Consider the following 12,833-nt stretch of genomic DNA (forward strand, 5'->3'; position numbering starts at 1 on the left):
GTGGCATCGAGGAGGGCCGGACAGGGATCACACCCACCAGTACTCTTCCTACTGGTGAGCACTTGGCTTTTACTAGGCTGGTGAAGATGAAGTAGCCTGATTGGCCACAGTACAGGCAGGAATGGAGTGGAGCGTCCAATGCTGAGCAGTCTCTGCCTTGTCAATTCTGGTGTGGAGGGGTGTTTTTATCAATTCCGGCTTGGCTGCCCAGTGGGGACTACCCACATCTGCTCTCCAGTCACCGTTAATGGCCAACGCCTTGAATGGTCAGAGTCTGGCTAACATCACCCATGTCACGGCCCTGGTAAGTCTCAGTTTATCTGGCAACCATCATGAACAGTTAGCCCTTTGTGATTCTCCTTTGTCTTTCAGTCGGCATCAGGCGGATACGGTCAACATGTATAGCCTCGGGCTTTGGAGCGGGAATTGTATTTGGGGGCAAACGGCAGGGCAATGTAGACTGACAAGGAGCTTGGAACTCACCCAGTGCCCCCAGCGGCCCTCTGGAACCCCTCCCTCTGCGGTGCTGCTGAAGGCAAACATCAATGCAAATGGCCAAATCCACCAGGGCTTCAAAGGTGGCAGGAAGGTCCTGGGTGACCAGTTCATCTTTAATATCTTGGGAGAGGCCATTCAAGAACGTGTCATACTGCGCCTCTGAGTTCCAGCCACTGGAGGTGGCTAGGGTCTGGAACTCTATTGCGTAATCTGACACAGTTCTGTGCCCCTGGTGCATGTGCAGCATTTCACAGGCAGCCTCTCTCCCACACTTGGAGCAATCAAGCACTTTTCTCATCTCTTCAGAAATTAACTGAAAACTACTCCAGAAAGGAGAACCTGATTCCCAAACGGCTGTTACCCATTCTCTTGCCCGACCAGACAGTTAGGTGACGATGTAAGCTACCTTGGCTCGATCAGTCAGAAATGTTGTTGGTTACAGTTCAAAAAATGAGGGTGCACTCAAAAAAAGCAGCAGGTATCGGGCTCACCTGAGTACTTTTCTGGAGGAGGCAGACAGGGCTCTTAGATGGGAGGAGTATGCAAGGACTCAGAAGGCAGAGTGGAATATGCAGTCACAGAATGTTGATGGGTGCTCTGGGACATCTGGAGTGACTGAGTCTGGGCCACAAGATCAGCTACATTGGCAGAAAGAGACTCGACTGCCCTGAACACGGAGTCCGGCAGGTTCTGGTGTCTCCCCAACATCACTCCCTGTTGTTCCAGGGCAGCTCTCAGATGACCGGGGTCTACTGGGTCCATTCTGCCCAGATTGAACTATCAGGATGCTGAAGCAGGGATCCAATCACAGACCCAGTACTGTGCACACAGTGATTTTAATTGAGTAACAAATCCCAAGGTGTAAACAAAGTCAGCAGCAAAGTTCAGGCAGAGATCAAAACATCCAGTGAAATCCAAAAACCTGAATCAGGAAACAGGCAGAGTCGATATTCAGACAGAGTACAGATACAAATGCTGGAAAGGCTCAGGAAAATTCACTGGCACAATCTGGCAACAAACAGGTGAAAACACAGGACTGAAATACACTGAGCAATCAACAGAGAGGCAGATGATAGGTGGAGCACAATGAGACACAGGTGGCAGCAAAACAGGTAATAATGAGATACAGATGAGAGATGGAGTACTCAGTGATACAGGGGCCGGAGTACAGCAGGAGCACATGGCAATACAAAACCACAGACTGACAGCTAGGGGGAAGCACACAAAAAGACAGAGTTCAACTGGAGGTCCTGACATGACTGCAGTGCTATTGATCAGATAGGTCATCCCCCTCAGCAGTATCCCAAGGGGTATACCTGTTGCTGAGGGCAATGGCCACAGAGAAACCCTGTACTGAGTTCTTTCTCCCTTTACCTCTCTCAGTGTTCACCCAACTACTCCCTGAATTCTGCACTCTGGGTGTAACCACCTGCTCAAAAGTCATATCTATCAAATGCTCTGCCTCCCAGATGATCCTAAGTTCATTCAGCTCCAGCTCCTTAATGCAGTCTTTCATGTGTTGGATCCTGAAGATGCTGGAAGTCCAAAGCAACATACATAAAATGTTGGCAGAACTCAGCAGGTCAAGTAGCATCTATGGAAATGAATAAAGAGTCGTTGTTTGGGCTGAAACCCTTCATCAGGATTGGAAAGGAAGGCAGAGTAAGAAGGTTGGGGGGGTGAGGAGAACAAGCTAGAAAGTGATAGGTGAAGCCAGGTGGGTGGGAAAGAGAGTTGAAGTAAAAAGCTGGGAGGAGAGGAGAGTGGATCTTGGGAGCAAGGGAAGGAGGTTCAGCACCAGGAGGAAGTGATGGACAGCTGAGGAGAAGGCGTAAGAGGCCAGAGTGGAGCAAGTGAAGAAGAGGGCAAGAGGAGGAGAAGAAAATTACTGGAATTTGGAGAAATCAAACACAATCTCTCTAGCCCCTTCTTGATAGGACTACCCTTTCATCTCAGGAATTATCCTGGTAAATCTCCTTTGCACTCTGTAAATGGTATTGTATCCTTTCTTAGGTAAGAGGAACAAAACTGTGTACAGTACTCCATGTGTGGCCTCACCAACACCCCAGTACAATTGTAACACAACCTTCCTATTTCTAAGTTCAAACCATCTTTTAATAAAGAACAAAGTGTCAATTATCTTTCCATCTGCTACACCTGCCTGCTGATATTTAATGACTCATGCAGAAGTCCACCTAAATCCCAGACACTCAAAAAACTGCAGATGATGGACTCTTGGAACAATACACAAAATGCTCACAAAACTCAGTGGGTCAAGCAGCATCTGTGGAGAGCAAAGGACAGTTCTTGCTCCAATGCTTACCATCATCTTTCTACTCTTTTAGCTAGGTGAATGGTTGAAACCTGAAACATTGACTGTCCACTTCCTTTCAAAGGTTCTGCCTGATGCGTTGAGTTCCTCCAAGACACCATCTTTTTACATCTAGGTGTCTCTGTACTGCTGAATTTCCAGATTGTTCACTTCTTCTGTAAAGATCGAACCTCCACTACCTGAGAAAGGGTCTTCAGCTTGAACCACTAACTCCGTTCTTCTTTTCACCGACCTACCTGACCCGCTGAGTGGCTGTTTTTGTTTTTGTTTCAGATTTCCAGTATTGCAGCATTTTTGGATTTGCAACTACTCATGGAATCACTCAGTGCTACTAGTGTTCATTGGGCCGTTGTACAGGGAATGGGCTTCTTAAGAGAGCACATAGACCCAAACCATCGCCTTTACTGAGCTGCCCTAGTTTCTCACGTATGTCCAGGTATGTTGTAGACTCTGACTAATATATCACTGGCACATCCCTCCCCACCACTGGCAATATCTACAGGACGCACTGCCTTAAGAAGGCAACTTCAGATCATCAAAGGTTCCACCATCCAGGCCACACCATCTTGTCAGAGCTAGCATTGAGCAGAAGGCACAGAAGCCTAAAGTCTACTAGTTTCCAGAACAGTTACTTCCCTTCAACCATTCTGTTCTTGAACCAAAACTCAAATTACTCCAGTATGAACAATTGGATCCTGTTGTCTCCAACTCCAGTTCCAACGACTCCAGGTGCCTCAAGACTGTGAATTACACAGCCTCTAGCTGTGACTCCAGCCCTGACCTCAGAACCTCTACCACTGTCCTTCTTCACTGCCACTGGGCCACTGGTCTCCACTTCCCCTACCACCACTCTCCAACCCTGGGTCTCTCAGGCTCCATCATCACTTCTTAGGTCCTCAGAGACTCCATCTTCCTACCTTCCCTGAACACCCCAATTCTTCCCTCTTCTCTGATACCATCAACTCTCCTCCCCTCGGATCCTAGCTCTAATCCATGCCATGTTTACCATTCTTTCCAACCTTCCCCTCTCTGAGGTGAAATGTTCAGTCCTTAGCAAGAGCCTTTTTTTGTTCCCCTTTTCCCACACCTCAGTGAGTTCTGTGCCCACCCATGACACTGAACTCTTCTTCTGTTGCCTTAATTTCTGTACCCTCTTTGGCAAGGATTCCCCACTCCACACCAATGAGACACTCACCTGTCTCCAACCCTCCTCCTATTCTTGGACACCCTGATCTGGTTCTCTGTCTGCCCTGGACTTTTACATCTCAAATTGTTAAGGAGACATCAACTGTCTGAACATCGGCACTCCTCTCTCCTCCTTGAACCTTACCCCTCTCAATGCACTGCCTGGCACTCTCTGCACACCAATCCCAACTTCAACATCAAATCCACAGACAAAGAGGGTGCTGTTGTACTGCAGTGAACTAACTTCTACTTTGCTAAAGCCAGGAAGTAACTCTCAAACACCTCCTCTTACCCATTGAAAAGGACCCCACTTAGGACCATCAGACCACTGTCTCCTGAACCATCTCCAACCTCATCAAATCTGGAGATCTCCCATCCACTGCCACCAACCTCATAGTTCCCCTATCCCACACTATCCCACCTAACCAAGGTCCATAAATCTAACTGTTTGGGCAGGCCCATTGTCTCTGCCTGCTCTGGCCCCACTGAACTCGTGTCCACATTCTATCACCCTTCCCACCTACATTGCCACACTTCATATGCTCTCAGTCTCTTCAACAACTTTGAATAGCCTGGCCTCATTTTCACCATGGTTGTGAGTTCCAATTCCCCCATCCAGAAGGCCTTAAAGCTCTTTCTTGACAACAGACTACACCAGTTCCCCTCTATCACCACCCTCCTCCATCTGGTGTAACATCTTCACACTTGACAATTTCTCCTTCAGCTCTTCCCACTTTCTCCAGACTTGTGGGGTAGCCATGGACACTTGCATGGGCCCTAGCTATGCCTACCTTTTAGTTGGCCCTAAACAATGCTACCAGGTGAGGTAACACTTAACCTGCGACTCTTTTGGAGTGATCTACTGTATCCAGTGCTCCTGATGTGGCCTTCTCTACATTGGTGAGACCTGACATAAATTGGGGGACCGCTTTATCGAGGACTTCTGTTCCATCCGCAAGAAGCAGAATTTCCCGGTGGCCAAGAATTTATTTTACTTTATTGAAACCAAACAATTGATACCAGACCGTACAATCATCACAGCGATATTTGATTCTGCACTTCGCACTCCCTGAAGTACAAATGGAAGTAAATATAATAAAAAATTAAATTATAACTCATAATTAGAAAATAGAAAAGGGAAAGTAAGGTAGTGCAAGTCAGGTCCGGATATTTGGAAGGTACGGCCCAGATCGGGGTCAGGATCTGTTCAGCAGTCTTATCACAGTTGGAAGGAAGCTGTTCTCAAATCTGGCTGTATGAATCTTCAAGCTCCTGAACCTTCTCCCGGTGGGAAGTGGGACACAAAGTGTATTGGCTGGGTGGGTCGTGTCCTTAATTATCCTGGCAGCACTGCTCCGACAGCGTGCAGTGTAAAGTGAGTCCAAGGATGGAAGATTGGTTTGTGCGATGTGCTGGTCTATGTTCATGATCTTCTGCAGCTTCTTTTGGTCTTGGACAGGACAACTTCCATACCAGGTTGTGATGCACCCTAGAAGAATGCTTTCTACGGTGCATCTATAAAAATTAGTGAGGGTTTTAGGGAACAGGCCAAATTTCTTCAGCTTTCTCAGGAAGTAAAGGCACTGGTGGGCCTTCTTGGCAGTGGACTGTGCTTGGTTAGATCAAGTCAGGTCATTTGTGATATTCACCCCGAGGAACTTGAAGCTTTTGACCTGTTCCACTTGTGCACCTCCGACCAATGTAGATGGGGTAGTACGGTCCACTACTCCTTCTGAAGTCAACAACCAATTCCTTTGTCTTGCTGACGTTGAGGGATAGGTTATTGTTTTCACACCATGCCACCAGGTTCTTAATTTCCTCTCTGTACTCAGACTCATCATTACCCAAGATACAGCCTACAATTGTGGTGTCATCAGTAAACTTATATATTGAGTTCGATGGAAACTTGGCTACACAATCATGGGTGCACAGTGAGTACAGAGGGGGCTGAGTACACAGCCTTGTGGGGCACCAGTGCTCAGAGTTATTGTAGTGGAGAGCTTTTCCCCATTTTTACAGCCTGGATCCTGTCTGTGAGTGTGGTGAACTACATATACCTGTCTGGACATGCCCCCCCCCCCCCGACTGCTCCTGTGGCTCCTCCAACAGACCCCGGTATAAAGGCGATTGGAGCCACAGACCCTTCCTCAGTCTCCGGGATGTTGTGTGGTGGTCACTTGCTGCTTGTGCTTTCTTCCAGTCAATAAAAGCCTACCTTAACGCACGTCTCAGAGTTATTGATGGTGCATCAGTGAGGAAGTTGATCCAGCTGCAGATCTGAGTGCTAAGACCCAGGTTCCAGAGCTTAGGAATCAGTTTATTTGGAATGATGGTATTAAAGGCAGAGCTGTAGACAATGAAAAGGAGCCTTACATATGCGTCTTTATTCTCCAGGTGTTCTAAGGAGGAATGTAGTGCCAGAGAGATGGCATCTGCCATTGACCTGTTGCTCTGGTAGGCGAATTCCAAAGCGTCAAGGTTATGATTGATGTGTGCCATAACCAATCACTCGAAGCACTTACACAAGGAAATCTGCAGATGCTGGAAATGTAAACAACACACACAAAATGCTGGTGGAACACAGCAGGCCAGGCAGCATCTATAAGGAGAAGCACTGTTGATGTTTCAGGCCGAGACCCTTCGTCAGGACCCTCGAAGCACTTCATAGCAATTGATGTCAGAGCCACAGGTCGATAGTCATTCAGGCATGCCACCTTGCTTTCCTTCAGCACTGGGATTATCGTTGCCTTCTTAAAACACGAGGGGATCTTAGACTGAAGCAGGGAGCAGTTGAAGATGTCAGCAAACACTCCAGCTAGCTCACTTGCACAGGCCCGGAGAACCCGTCCCGGGACGCCATTTGGGCCCGTTGCCTTCCTTGGATTTATCTTCAGGAAGGCTCTTCTAACGTCTTCCTCGGTGACGATGACTCTCAATGCCACCAGGTCCGGTTCATCCAGAGGGGGCAGGATGCTCCTCTTCTATTGAAATCTTGCGTAGAATACGTTAAGTTCGTCAGGAAGAGAAGTGCTACAGTTATTGATATTCCCAGCCTTTTCTTTGCAACCAGTGATCTCATTTAGACCCTGCCATAGTCTACTGGCATCCCCCGGTTAGCCTGGGCTTCCAACTTGGCTTGATATTGCTTCTTAGTGCCCTTAATGGCTTTCCAGAGTTCACGCCTGGATTCCGTGTAGCGACTGGTATCCCTGGACCTAAAATCTCTAGCCTTCAAAAGGGACTGGACCTCATAATTCATCCAAGGTTTCCGGTTAGGGAATACCTGGATTGTCTTGCGAGACACACAGTGTTCTGTGCATTTCCAGATAAAATCCATGACTGCTGAGGCATACTATCGAGGTTAGCTGCCGAGTCCTTGAATACTAACCAGTCCACTGATTCAAAGCAATCACAGAGGACCTCATCTGTTTCCCCTGTCCAATGCAACACCACTTTTGACACCGTGACCTCCCACTTCAGTTTCTGTTTGTAAGCCAGGAGGGGGAGTAAGGCCTGATGGTCCAATTTACTCAAGTGAGGTCATGGGACGGAATGGTAGGCATCCTTGACTGCTGAGTAGCAGTGGTCAAGTATATTCGGGCCTCTAGTGGAGCAGGAGACATGTTGGTATAACTTTGGCAGCGCTTTTCTGAGGTTGGCCTGATTAAAATCCTCAGTTGTAATAAGCAAAGCCTCCAGATACCTGGTCTCAAGTTCACTGATGTTGGCGTACAGTGTATTCACAGCACACTCCACGTCCGTCTGGGGGGGAATGTAGACCGCTGTCAGTATGACCGAGGTGAATTCCCGTGGCAGATAATAGGGACGACACTTCATCGACAGATGTTCCAGGTCTGGACTGCAGGAGCTTGTCAGTGCCACTGTGTCCGAGCACCACGCAGTGTTGATCATTAGGCAGACTCCACCTACCTTCGTCTTGCCTGAAGACGCCGTGCAGTCCATCCGATGGATCGAAAATCCCTCTGGTTGGATGGCACAGTCGGGGGTGGCAGGGGAGAGCCAGGACTCTGTGAAACAGAATGCACAACAGTTCTGCATCTCCCTGAAGTAGGTGAGTCTCCCTTTAAGATCATCCACCTTGTTCTCTATGGCTTGCACATTAGCTAGTAGGGTGGTGGGCAGAGGGACCCTAAAGCCTCTCCGCTTCAATCTGACCAGCAGTGCAGCTCTTTTCCCATGCTTCCTCGGTAAATAGTGCATCTTTCCAGGTTTCCATCGATGCAGTGTGTTGTTGGCATTTTAATTTAAATTTAATTTTAATTCTCATTTCAATTTCCATTCAGACATGTTAGTCCATGGCCTTCACTTCTGTCACGACGAGGCCACCTTCAGGGTGGCAAAGCAACACCTCATATTCCATCTTGGTAGCCTCTAACCTGAACATCGAGTTTTGCTTCCAGTAATTACTGTATTTATTTTCTCTTCCCCTTCCCTCTGCTTCTCCAGTCTGACTTCTTACCTCTTCTCTTCACCAGTCTATCACCTTCCTCTCTCTCGTGCTCCTCCTCCTTCAATTTTTCCCCTCTCATATCAAATTCCTTATTCTCCAGCCTTTTCTACCCATCACCTCCCAGCTTCTTACTTCATCACCCCTCCTCCACACACCCAGCTTCACCTATCACCTCCTAGCTTGTCCTCCTTCCCCTTCACCCACCTTTTTATTCTGACATCTTTCCCGTTCCTTTCCAGTTCTGAAGAAGGGTGTTGGCCCAAGACATTGATAATTTATTCATTTCCATAGATGCTGCCTGACATGATGAGTTCTTTCCTGAGTTTGTGTGTGTTACTTTTAACAATTTGACCACTTTACAATAAAATGGACATTTTGTTTAAATTGTCTTTTCTGGGGATAATGTGTATAATCTACTCACAAGCTATGTAATCTGGGGTGTGCAGATAGATGCTCAGAATTAGAGAGAGAGCAAGGAGTTTGGAGATTGCTGAAAAACAGAAGGGCTGCATCAGGAATGTAAGAACCTGCACTGAAACTGAACTCATAATCTTCAGGGACAACGTGTGAAGGTTTTGATACCAGCAAGGGGAGGAACTGGTGAGGGGGGTATGGTTGTCAACAAACTTACCTTGGTGGGAGAGTGTGATGGGGATGGGGAGTGTAAGAAGGAGCAATGATTTGGGAGGAAGAGGAGCCATGTTGATGGGAAGAGGATGGCCTTACTCAAGGACTCCCACCTGACTTGTTAGGAGGAAGATAGCCTTATTCAGGGACTCCAGCTTACCTGAGACTCTCCAGCTCTCTGTCGTCTGACTGACATTCCCACCATATACCATAAGACACAGGAGCAGAATTAGGCCATTTGGCCCATTGAGTCTGCTCTGCCATTCTATCATGACTGATTTATTATCCCTCTCAACCCCACTCTCCTGCTTTCTCCCCATAACCTTCGACACCCTGACTAATCAAGAACCTATCAACGCCTGCCTTAAATATGCTCAATGACTTGGCCTGCACAGCTATTTGTGGCAAGTAATTCGACAGATTTACCTCTGTCTGGCTAAAGATATTTTTCCTCATCTCTGTTTTGAATGGATGAGCCTCTATTTTGAGGCTGTGCCCTCTGATCCTAACTCCCCATCACAAAAGAAAATAACTCTCCACATCCACTCTGTATAGGCCTTTTATTATTCGATGTTTCAGTGAGATCTCTGTCATTCTTCTATGTTCCAGTGAGTACAGGCCCAGAGCCATCAAATGCTCCTCATATGTTAACCCTTATAGTCCTCTTGTACTCTCTCTGGACCCTCTCCAATGCCAGCACATCTTTTCTTAGATAAGGGACCCAAAACTGCTCACAATACTCCAAATGTGATCTGACCAATGCCATATAAAGGCTCAGCATTATACCTTTGTGTTTATATTCTAGTCCTCTTTAAATGAATGCTAACTTTGCAGTTGCCTTCCTTACCACCAACTCAACCTTCAAGTATACCTTTAGGGAATCCTGCAAGAGGACTCCCAAGTCACTTTGCACCTCTGATTTTAGTAATTTCTTCCCATATAGAAGATAGTCTAGGCCTTTATTCCTTCTGCCACAGTGCATGACCAAGCACTTCCCTACACCATATTCCATCTGCCACTTATTTGCCCATTCTCCCAATTTGTCTAAGTCCTTCTACAGACACACTGCTTCCTCACCACTACCTGCCCTCCACCTATCTTTGCAAACTTGACCACAAAGCCATCAAATCCTTCATGCAAATAATTAACATATAACGTGAAAAGAAGTGGTCCCAACACCGATCGCTGTGGAACACCACTTGTCACTGACAGCCAACCAGAAAAGGCCCCCTTTATTCCCATTCTTTGCCTCCTGCCAGTCAGCTGTCTTCTATCATGCTAGTATCTTTCCTGTAATACCATGGGCTTTTATCTCGTTAAGCAGCCTCATGTGTGACACCTTGTCAAAGGCCCGAAAGTCCAAATAAACAACATCCGCCAACTCTCCTTTGTCTATATTGCCTGTTATTTCCTTAAAGAATTCCAATAAACTTTTCAGGTAAGGTTTCCCCTCAAGGAAACAATGTTGACTTTGGCCTATTTTATCATGTGCCTCCAGTACCCTAAAACATCAATAATAGACTCCAACGTCTTTCCAACCACTGAAGTCAGTCTAACTGGCCTATAATTTCCTTTCTTCTATCTCCTTTCTAAAGAGTTGAGTGACATTTGCAATTTTCCAGTCCTCCAGAACTTAGTGGTTCTTGAAAGAGCACTTCCAATGCCTCCACAGTCTCTTCAGCTACCTCTTTCATGCATAACATTTAGTTGCTAGCCTGTCCCTCTCTAACACTTTTCTGTCTCTTCCTGATCTACCCATTTCCTTCTACACCACCCCAGCTCTGATCACCCTGTTTCTTTTCCCACCTCTACCTACTCCATCTGCCCACCACTACACAGGTTTCCCACTGAGACCCCTCCACCACTGTTTTCATCTGCCCTCCTTACTCTTTTCACTTGGTTTCATGTTCCACCTTCCCCTCGGAGCAGATTCCAAACAACAGCCCTTTGTCACTTCCACCAATCACCTCTCAGCCTGTGGCTTTACCCACTCTCTCCTCTAATCACCTGCCAGCTCTTTCATCACCCCTTTACACTATCTCCCCTCTACACTTTCTGTCTAGGTGAAAGTTCTTCAGCTTGAAACATTGACTGCCCATTTCCCTCGACAGATGGTGCTTGACCCATTGAGTTCATCCAGCATCTTGTTTGTTGCCCCAGGTTCCAGCACATGCAGTCTCTTGTTTGTTTTATTTCAAACATTCCCTCTGCCCTCTCCACTCAACCACCTCTCCACAACTCACAACATCTGTCTGACATCCAGCTTTTCCCAGTTCTGACAGTAGTTTACCAGCTGGAATCATTGACTGTTCTTCTCTCCACAGATACTGCCCAACCTGATGAGTGTTCCCTGCAATTTCTATTGATTATTTTCTAAGATACGAAGGGACTCTCAAATGGTTGCTGACCCGATACTCCCCATAGCTGTAAGTTAGAACCGACGACCTCAAGATCAGAATGTCTTCACCCCGAGGGCTGAGAGTGGTTGGGATTTTCATCCCATGATGTTGTGAAGGTTTAGTCACCGGGTTCATTCAGGATGGACTGCTGCTTATCAAAGGCTGTGGAGTTAGTGCAGGCAAATGTTACTGATCGGCCATGGTCTTGCTGAACAGCAGAATTATTTCAGTGGACCTGTCCTTGTCTTCACACATAAGTTTAATTATGAAGAAGTTTGCGAGGTTCAGCATGACATCTAAAAGCTTGACAAACTTCCATAGATGTGTAGTGGAGAGTATATTGACTGGCTGCATCAATGCCTTTGAACAGGAAATCCTACAAAAAGAGGTGGTTGCAACCCAGGCCATCATGGGTAAAGCCTGCCCCATCTTTGAGCCTGAAAGCATCATCAGCGACCCCCACCACCCAGGACACACTCTCTTCTCATTACTGCCATCAGGAAGATGGTAGAGGGAGCATCAGGTCTTACACCACCAGATTCAGGAACAGTTACTACCATCAGGCTTTTGAACCAAAGAGAATAATTTCACTTAGCTTTACCTGTTCATCATTGAAATGTTCCCACAACCAATGAACTTGCTTTCAAGGACTCTTCAACTCATGTTCACAATATTTATTGCTTATTTATTTATTATTTTTTCTTCTTGTATTTGCAGTTTCTTGTCTTCTGCACTCTGGTTGCATGGTCTATTTGGGTGGTCTTTCATTGATTCTGTTATGGTTATTGTTCTATAGATTTATTGAGTTTGCCCACAAGAAAATGAATCAAGTTATATTGATAATAAATTTACTTTGAACTCAAACAGAAGAGCTGATCATTGACTTCAGGAAATGGAGTTAAGCACATGCTCCTGTCTATGATGTTGGTGTTGATGGAGGTGGTTTCTTGGGGGGCGGGGGGGAAGCACAGAACACCAGCACCTCTGTTTCTTCAGAAGGCTGCGGAAATTTAGCATCTCCCCAATTACCTTCATTTTTTACAGATGAACGATAGGAAAGATCCTAGCTGAATGAATTCATTGTTTATCATGGCAACAGCTTTTCCCAAGACTGCAAGGCGTTGTGGACACAGCCCAGTCCATCATGAAAATGAGTCTCCCCTTCATGGACTCTGTCTACACTTTCTGCTGTCTTGCAAAAGCAGCCAATTTAATCAAGGACCCCATCCTCCCCTAGTCTTCTCCTCTCTCCTGTTGGGCAGAATATATAAAAGCTTCAAAACACATACCATCAGGGTCAAGAACAGATTTAGTCCTGCTG

The sequence above is a fragment of the Hypanus sabinus genome, chromosome 11, assembly GCF_030144855.1.
Source record: "Hypanus sabinus isolate sHypSab1 chromosome 11, sHypSab1.hap1, whole genome shotgun sequence".
Lineage (NCBI taxonomy): Eukaryota > Metazoa > Chordata > Chondrichthyes > Myliobatiformes > Dasyatidae > Hypanus > Hypanus sabinus.